The 8,253-nt window shown below is 37.4% G+C and overlaps 1 non-coding gene across 1 annotated transcript; it reads right to left on the reverse strand.

Moving 5' to 3' along the window:
* Nucleotides 1–5,397: 5,397 nt before the first annotated feature.
* Nucleotides 5,398–5,470, reverse strand: TRNAH-AUG (transfer RNA histidin (anticodon AUG)). Its single transcript has one exon. It is a non-coding gene; the product is annotated as a tRNA-His (tRNA).
* Nucleotides 5,471–8,253: the final 2,783 nt, after the last annotated feature.

Consider the following 8,253-nt stretch of genomic DNA (forward strand, 5'->3'; position numbering starts at 1 on the left):
ATACAGAAGCAGCCAGTGAGCTGGATCTGGCCTGCAGGCAGTAGTTTGCATCCCACCATGGGCAGTTCCCCTTCCTCCCTATCAACAAGAGTTCTTTGCCTCTCCCTGGACTTTTTCCAGGCAACTACTATTCTTTGTTCACCAACAGTACATATTTGACAGGTATGAGGGAGCATATAAGATGGGCACCATTACCAAGTATTGTTTTGCTTGAGATTATTTTGGAAATAAATATTTTTTTCTCCAACTGATTGTATATTCACATTAGAGAAGGAAACACTCTCTTCCTTCGCCACCCTCCCCAGATCCCCATACCTCTCTCTCTCTATTCCTCTAACTTAAATCCCCTTACTTTGGTTAGATATTTTAACTCAAAAACTTTCTTGTGGAACTGACTTCCTCAGAAGTAAGGTCAAACTTAAGAAATAAATTTTACTTATGAAAATGTGAACAATCACTTCCTAATATTTATAGTGAAATTACAAGCTTGTTCCTTAAAAAGCAAGCAGTTAGTTTTAGCAGTCATTATGCAGAACAGAAATGAGGCATCAATTTGCTAATTCCTATTTCCTACTCTAACATCATTTAGAATTCAATTTCTGGCTAGAGCATATGAATAATTAAAAGGGTTGAAGTTTCATGATTTGCATTATGTCTGGATGGGCTAAGGTGTATTCACTTCAGTTCTTTATAAGAAAATAGTTTCAGGGACTGCTACTAAAAGTCTTGAGATTTTCACAACTGGAAATATATAAGGTTTACTAGGATTTCTAAGACATATAATACAACATCTTAATAACTTTTAAATCATTGCATCTGTATTTATATTTTCCTGGCCATGTCAATTAATAAAATGAGAATTATAGTGCTTAGTTTAGCAGATATTATAAAAATATTGAGATGTTATTTTGAACATGAGATCTACTTCTATGACAGTAAATATGAGGTAATTTAATTTTTTTTCATGTTAATTATAGGGGGCTTTAATTTGATTTACTTCAATGACCCAAGCAAATTCTCGGTTCTTTCTTGGAAACTGACCTCACAGTCAGTGTTAATTAATGTTAATCAAATTAGGGCTTCACACAGTACTTTGAAGTCTTTGTTCTTAACCCACACACCCCCACCACCAAATGTTTGTGCATCTTCCACTGCAGGAATGTTTTCTATTTATTTTTATTTTCTTATTTATTTCTGGCCATGCTATGTGGCTTCTGGGATCTTCCCCAACTAGGGATCGAACCTGGGGCCCCAGCAGTGGCAGCACCAAGTCCTAACCACTGGACCACAAGAGGATCCCCTCTATTGGCTTTTATTTCAGGTTTGGGGTAAAGAATGGAAGCTAAGATCTAGCATTTCACTGAAATGTTTCCAAAGCTTTTTAATACCTAAATTATTGTTATTTTTGTGAATGTTTTATTTAAAATGAAAATTTAAACCTGCAGCAGTAGTTTGGCCTCTGTTTCCACCTCTGCCCTTGCCCTAGCAGCATCATTTTGTGCTGTTTTTCAGTGGTCAGTTCCAGCTAAGGTCAATACCAATTATTGGTTGGACAAGCATGTCAGATAAAAATAATTAGCTTAAAAATATTCTATCTACCCTGTTTTTTGGGGGGTGGGGGTGGGGGAAACACCAAAATTCTCTTTTCAGGAGCTCATTCCTCTTCCATTTCAGGGTTAGAGATGAAAGAACAAAACTGAAATAATTCTAACCCCTTCCTGTTTTGTAGACTGCCCTTCCTTATGCCCTGTGATATAAGACACCTTATTCCATTGGTCAATTGTGGAGCCACCAGGGAAGTCCTATATTGGGGAACTGATGAAAATTTAATATGCTTGACATATATCAACTCTTTATGTTCTTTTATATTGATTTTTTCAAAGGGCAATGAAGATCTGTTGAGAAGCATTAAGACCAACCAGTTTTCTATGACATGGTTAAAAATATTTTAAAGTTCATTCTCATTTTGAACAATAACTGATTCAGGAAGTTTCTGTGATTATACTATCCACTACTGTATGAAAAATTTCGAGGACCACACTATAAAGTGCCAAATTTCCCACTGAAGAATTAACTACATGGTATATAATATTTATTACAAAATATATTTTGACTATTTCATATGTGTCTCTTTATCTCTTATGTCAAAAATCGCTTTAGGGAATAATAACCAATTTGACTTAATTGAGCACACTATTGAAGTATATTAATTTGTTTTCATTTAAAAGAGGCAAATTATATGAGATGTATTGTTTATTCCAAGAAGTCTGTAATTGTTAATAGCATGTTAGATATTTTATAGTGTCTTAATTTTTCATTTAAGCAAAAGGAATTATATATAAACTGGCTGCTTGTTCCATAAGATTGCAAGAAAGAAAGTTATCATTTCTAATCTGTTTTCAAGGTGTAATGTCATTCAGTCACTGAGTCATCTCCGACTCTTTGTGACCCCGTGAACTGCAGGATGACAGGTTTCTCTTTCCTTCACTATCTCCCTGAGTGTGCTCAAACTCATGTCCGTTGAGTCAGTGATGCCATCCAACCACCTCATCCTCTGTTGCCCGCTTCTCCTTTTGCCCGCAATCTTTCCCAGCATCTGGGTCTTTTCTAGTGAGTCAGCTCTTCGCATCAAAGTGACCAAAGTTTTCTAGCTTTAGCATCAGTCCTTCCAATGAGTATTCAAGATTAACTTCCTTTAGGATTGACTGGTTTAATCTCCTTGCTGTCCAAGGGACTCTCAAGAGTTTCATGTTGGCTTATTTTAACAGATGGAAGTAGTTACGTTTGTTGTAAGGTGTGTATGTAACCTGTGTTAACTTTGTGGTCTGAAGTGTTTAGCTATCAAGCGGATTCTTTAGTAGACCAAAATTTTCTGTCACTGAAGTGTTCTGAAGTATATACCATGATGTTTAAAAGAAACACTTGTTAAAGCAAGTTTTCATCTTCTGGGATATACTTTTTAAAACTTCCATCCCCTGTAGTTATGACTGCATGTGCCAGGCCTCTAGAAGTTAGTGTGTTAAGCTGAACCAACTTGATTGGAGTCGCTGTCCATACATAGGGCTTGTTTTCCAAAGAAAAATATTGTTTAGAGTAGCAAACTTATAAGCCTGCTCAGGCATGTTGTAAAGCCACTGGAAAAGTAACTTGGAGCAAGTTTTGTGAATGGAAATGTAGTGCTCAAGTCACATTCTACTTTAAAAAGTTGTAACAAATACAGATGACTTAAAAAAAAAAAGAGTCTTCTCTAGCACCACAGTTCAAAAGCATCAGTTCTCAATTCTCGTCCTTCTTTGTGGTACAACTCACATCCATACATGACTACTGGAAAAACCATGGCTTTCACTATATGGACCTTTGTTGGCAGAGTGATGTCTCTGCTTTTTAATATACTGTCTAGATTTGTCATAGCTATCCTTCCAAGAAGCAAGCATCTTTTAATTTCATGGCTGCAGTCACTGTCCACATTGATTTTGGAGCCCAAGAAAATGAAATCTGACACTTTCCACATTTTCCCCATCTGCTTGCCATGAAGTGATAGGACTGATGCCGTGATCTTGGTTTTTTGAATGTTGAGTTTTAAGCCAGGTTTTTCACTCTCCTCTTTCACCTTTAAGAGGCTCTTTAGTTCCCATTCATTTTCTGCCATTAAAGTGGTATCATCTGCATATCTGAGGTTGTTGATTTTTTTTCCTGATAATCTTGATTCCAGCTTGTTTTTTATCCAGCCCAGCATTTTGCATGATGTACTCTGCATATAAGTTAAATAAGCAGGGTGCAATATACAGCCTTGGCATACTCCTTTCCCAATTTTGAACCAGTCTGTTGTTCCATGTAACTGTTTCTTCTTGTCCTGCATACAGGTTTCTCAGGTGGTAGGTAATGTGATCTGGTATTCCCATCTCTTTAAGAATATTCCACAGTTTGCTGTGATCCACATAGTCAAAGGCAGACTATTTTTTTGGAATTCCCTTGCTTTTTCTATGATCCAGTGTTTGTTGGCAGTTTGATCTCTGATTCCTCTGCCTTTTCTAAATCTAGCTTGTACATCTGAAAGTTCTTGGTTCATGTACTGCTGAAGCATAGCTTGAAGGATTTTGAGCATAATCTTGCTGACCTATGAAATGAGTGCAATTGTACAGTCATTTGAACATTCTTTGACATTGCCTTTCTTTGGGATTGGATTGAAAACTCACTGCTGAATTTTCCAAATTTGCTGGCAGCACTTTAACAGCATCATCTTTTAAGATTTGAAATAGCTCTCTGGAATTCATCACATCCAATAGCTTTGCTTATAGTAATGCTTCAGATGTATACTGTGGATTTAAAAGATCAACGCTTTATTTTATACTGGTAGCTACTTCTTCAGTTTTCTTGTTTAGCTTCTGTGCTCACTTCATCTGGTAAAAAGAACTTCCCCGTAAGGTTGTCTTTGACATAAATTAGAGGAACTGTCTGGCATGTTATAAACCGTTTTTGCCCTACAAGGCATTTTGCAAACCTGTGTACAGTAGTTTCCCCTTATCTGCAGGGGATATGGTCCAAGATCTCCAGTGGATGCCTGAAAAAGCATATAGTATCCAACTCTATAGGGTTGATTCTTGAACACTGTGGGAGTCAGGGGCACTGGCCTCCAAACAGTCAATAATCCCACAACTTTACAGTCAGTCCTTCATATCCATGGTTCCACTTCTGTGGATTCAACCAACTACATGATTCGTGGATTGTGTCGTATGTTATATATTTAAGGGGGGAAAAAAATCTGATTGTAAGAGGACCAACACAGTTCAAACCAATGTTGTTTAAGGGTCCACTTGTATGTAATTTTTTGTATGTTTTCCTATACATACCTATGATAAAATTTAATGCGTAAATTAGGCACAGTAAAAAATGAACAACAGTAACTAGTAATAAAATAGAACCATTATAGCCATAGACTCTAACAGAAGTTATGTGAATATGGCCTCTCTCTTTCAAAATGCCTTTTCCATCTTAACCGAGCACTTGTCACATACTGTGGCTGTAACTTTTGTAATTTGAGGTGTGACAACAGAACTAGCACAAATCTCTTTTCTTCTTTCCCTTGAGGTGTGACAGCAAAACTGGCACAATTTCACAGATAGAAGATTCATTCTTACCATGATAGATGATAGATAATAAATCAGTGAAAGTCGCTCAGTGATGTCTGACTCTTTGCAACCCCATGGATTACACAGTCCATGGAATTCTCCAGGCCAGAGTATTGCAGTAGGTATAGCCTTTCCCTTCTCCAGGGCATCTTCCCAACCTAGGGATTGAATCCAGATCTCCTGCATTGCAGGTGGATTCTTTACCAGCTGAGCCACAAGGGAAGCCCATGAATACTGGAGTGGGTAGCCTATCCCTTCTTCAGGGCATTTTCCCGACCCAGGAATTGAACCCGGGTCTCCTGCGTCATAGGCAGATTCTTTACCAACTGAGCTATCAGGAAAGCCCATAGATCTTAGCAACCTCAGCATACAATTTATTTTTCTTTCCTTAAGTCAAAAAATTTCACCTTTTTACTTAAAGGAAGTGCTTTACAGCTTCTCTTTGGCATATCTGAATGTCTGGCATCATTACTCTTTGTGCTTTGGGGCCATTAAGTAAAATAAGGGTGAGCTGAACACAAGTACTGTGATGCTGTGACAGTGGGTCCGATAACCAAGGTGGCTGGCTACTGAGGGACTGATGGGAGAGATGCTGGTCAAAGATGATTTCACGTTCCAGGCGGGATGGAGTGGGACTGCATGAGATTTCATCACTGCTACTCAGAACATCACTCAACTCAAAGCTGAGGAATTATTTCTGGAATTTCCCACTATTTTCAGACCTAGGTGGACCACGGGTAACTGAAAATGCTGAAAGCAAAACAGTGTAGCTCCAGGGGGGTAGAGGGACACAATTGCATTTACTTTACCTGGTAAACTCTGTCTTTACCCTAACCATCTAGTAACTCTCATCTTAAAGCTCCATTTTCCTTTCAAATTCCTGAAAGAGTGTTTTTTGGAATGGAAGCCAAGGCTTTGTTTGCTGTTTCCTTCCCCAGAGGTAGCTCGTTCACACTCTTATTTTTACTGAAATCATATTGTGCAAACACAAAGATTTCTGTCATTTTTATGGAAACTACAAGAAGACAGTTCAATTTGTTCACCCTGATGGCAGTGTTAGGTGAGAGACATTTATTAATTTGTGTGAATGAATCAGTTTTACTGCCACACAAAATGTGAATTTGAGAAGGATGAACAATTACTTCTTGAGCTGATATTGTTCTGACTACATAGTGTATAGTTCAAAATGTATCAGTATATTTTTTTAAAAATAATGCATAATTAGTAAATATAGCTTTCTGTCCTCAAGTAATCCCTAATGTGTTTTACCACTTCACACAGCATTGCGTATTATTCTGTTTAAAAAATGTTTGCCCAGAAAAAGTGACATGAGTGCCAGTCCATCTTCCTTACTCTCCTATCTAATTCTTTTCCTCCTTGACCACTATCTACCTCACTAGGAGAAACCTGGGTTAGACACTCTTGAACTCAAGCAAGTTCAAAGTAGTACAAGTTAAATTCATTTTGAACTCAGCGAGTAGGTTTATATTAAGCTTTGAGAGGAAAAACTAGTGTGTATTTTCATAGAAGCAATCTGTTTTCTCCTTTTATACTCAAATCTTTGAAATGGTATTCATAAAATTTCTACTATCTGTGGCACCGGATTGCATTTCAAATGTTGATAGTTGATGTTAGCTGATACTTCCATAATGTTCCTCACACTGTACCAAGAACTGTCCAAAGTGCCATAAGTGTTTCAACTCATTTAATCCACATAGCAACCCTAAGAGGTAGGTACAACTATAACTGCTGTTTTACAGATGAGGAAATGTGGGACACAAAGAGGTCAAGCAACATGCTCAAGGGCACAGAGCTAATTGAGTTGATAGCAGAGCTGGGATTTCTACCCAGCTTCTTCAAGGTCATTCTGCCTTTCTAATATCATTAGCATTCAGTTTTGTCCAGCCCCTACTGAGATTTCAAGATGCAATTTTGGCTGAACAAACAAATGAGAATATTAAACACATAGACTGAAATTTATGTCTGTTGCATTTTGGTACCAAATTAGGTATGGTGGTTTCACTACAGCTTACTGAAAGATGTTAAAAGGGAAAGATGGGGTAACAGTAATATTGAATATGCATTATGAGCCACGATTGTCCAGTAAGGGGGAAATTTTTCAGGTTTGTAGATAAGGAAGGATGAAGCCAAGAAAGTTAGTTAATAAATGTACTGAGTAACTGTGTCCTGCTCCAAAGCTTCTCTGCTCTGAAACTAGACCTTCCTCAGTGTCAACCAGAGAAGCCTAGCAGCTGTGTATCTATGGGGGCCAACCTGCAGGCCACCAGTTTGTAACTTGGTTTTAAATAATTGATACTGTTTTCATACAGTCAATGCATACCATGGTATTACTTGCTTATTTGGAGCTTCCTCTTTTACAAAAAATGCATGATTCAATATTTATAACATCCTTTCTCAGAGAACATTTTCTAATACCTACTATGTATCAAGTACTTTTTTAAGCTATTTACATAAATTTACTTATTTATCCTTCATAACACTTCTATGCAGTCAGCCATACCATTAGGTTCATCTCACAAATGAGGGTACAGAAGAGGAAAGGGCCTTGTCAGTGGCATAGTCGGCATTTAGATCTGAACAAGCTTAATAGTCTAATCTCTTAAAAATGATTCTTAGCTAAGTGTTAGAATCGAGAGTACTAAAATCTACTAACTGACACATGGTCCTATGTTATCGAACTGAGTTCATAGGCCCATCTGTCTTCCCCATGAGGCTTATATGTACCTCCCACTCTATACCTGGAAAGAGGCTCAGAGCAAACACAAAGGAAAAGTTAGGAAGTGTTAAAAGTAACAACCTGGGATCTCTGCCAGTTAAATCCATGCCAGATAGCTCAATTATAACAATATCCTTTAAAAATGTTAGTAATTGAATTATCTTGTGAGATATACACAAGGACCTAACTTATAATCCATGATGCTATATAACAAAGAGTGCTTTGCAGTGCCACTAGTATGCATAAACAGTGGTTTAATAACCATAAAGAAAATAGTTTTCTTTATGAATATATAGATGTCTTGTATGTATTACTAGATAAAATTTAAAGGAGAAACCCTCTCTCTTAATGGATCTGAGGCTTACTTGGTTTAGCAGCAATAATTTT

This window comes from Odocoileus virginianus, chromosome 18 (genome assembly GCF_023699985.2).
Source record: "Odocoileus virginianus isolate 20LAN1187 ecotype Illinois chromosome 18, Ovbor_1.2, whole genome shotgun sequence".
NCBI lineage: Eukaryota > Metazoa > Chordata > Mammalia > Artiodactyla > Cervidae > Odocoileus > Odocoileus virginianus.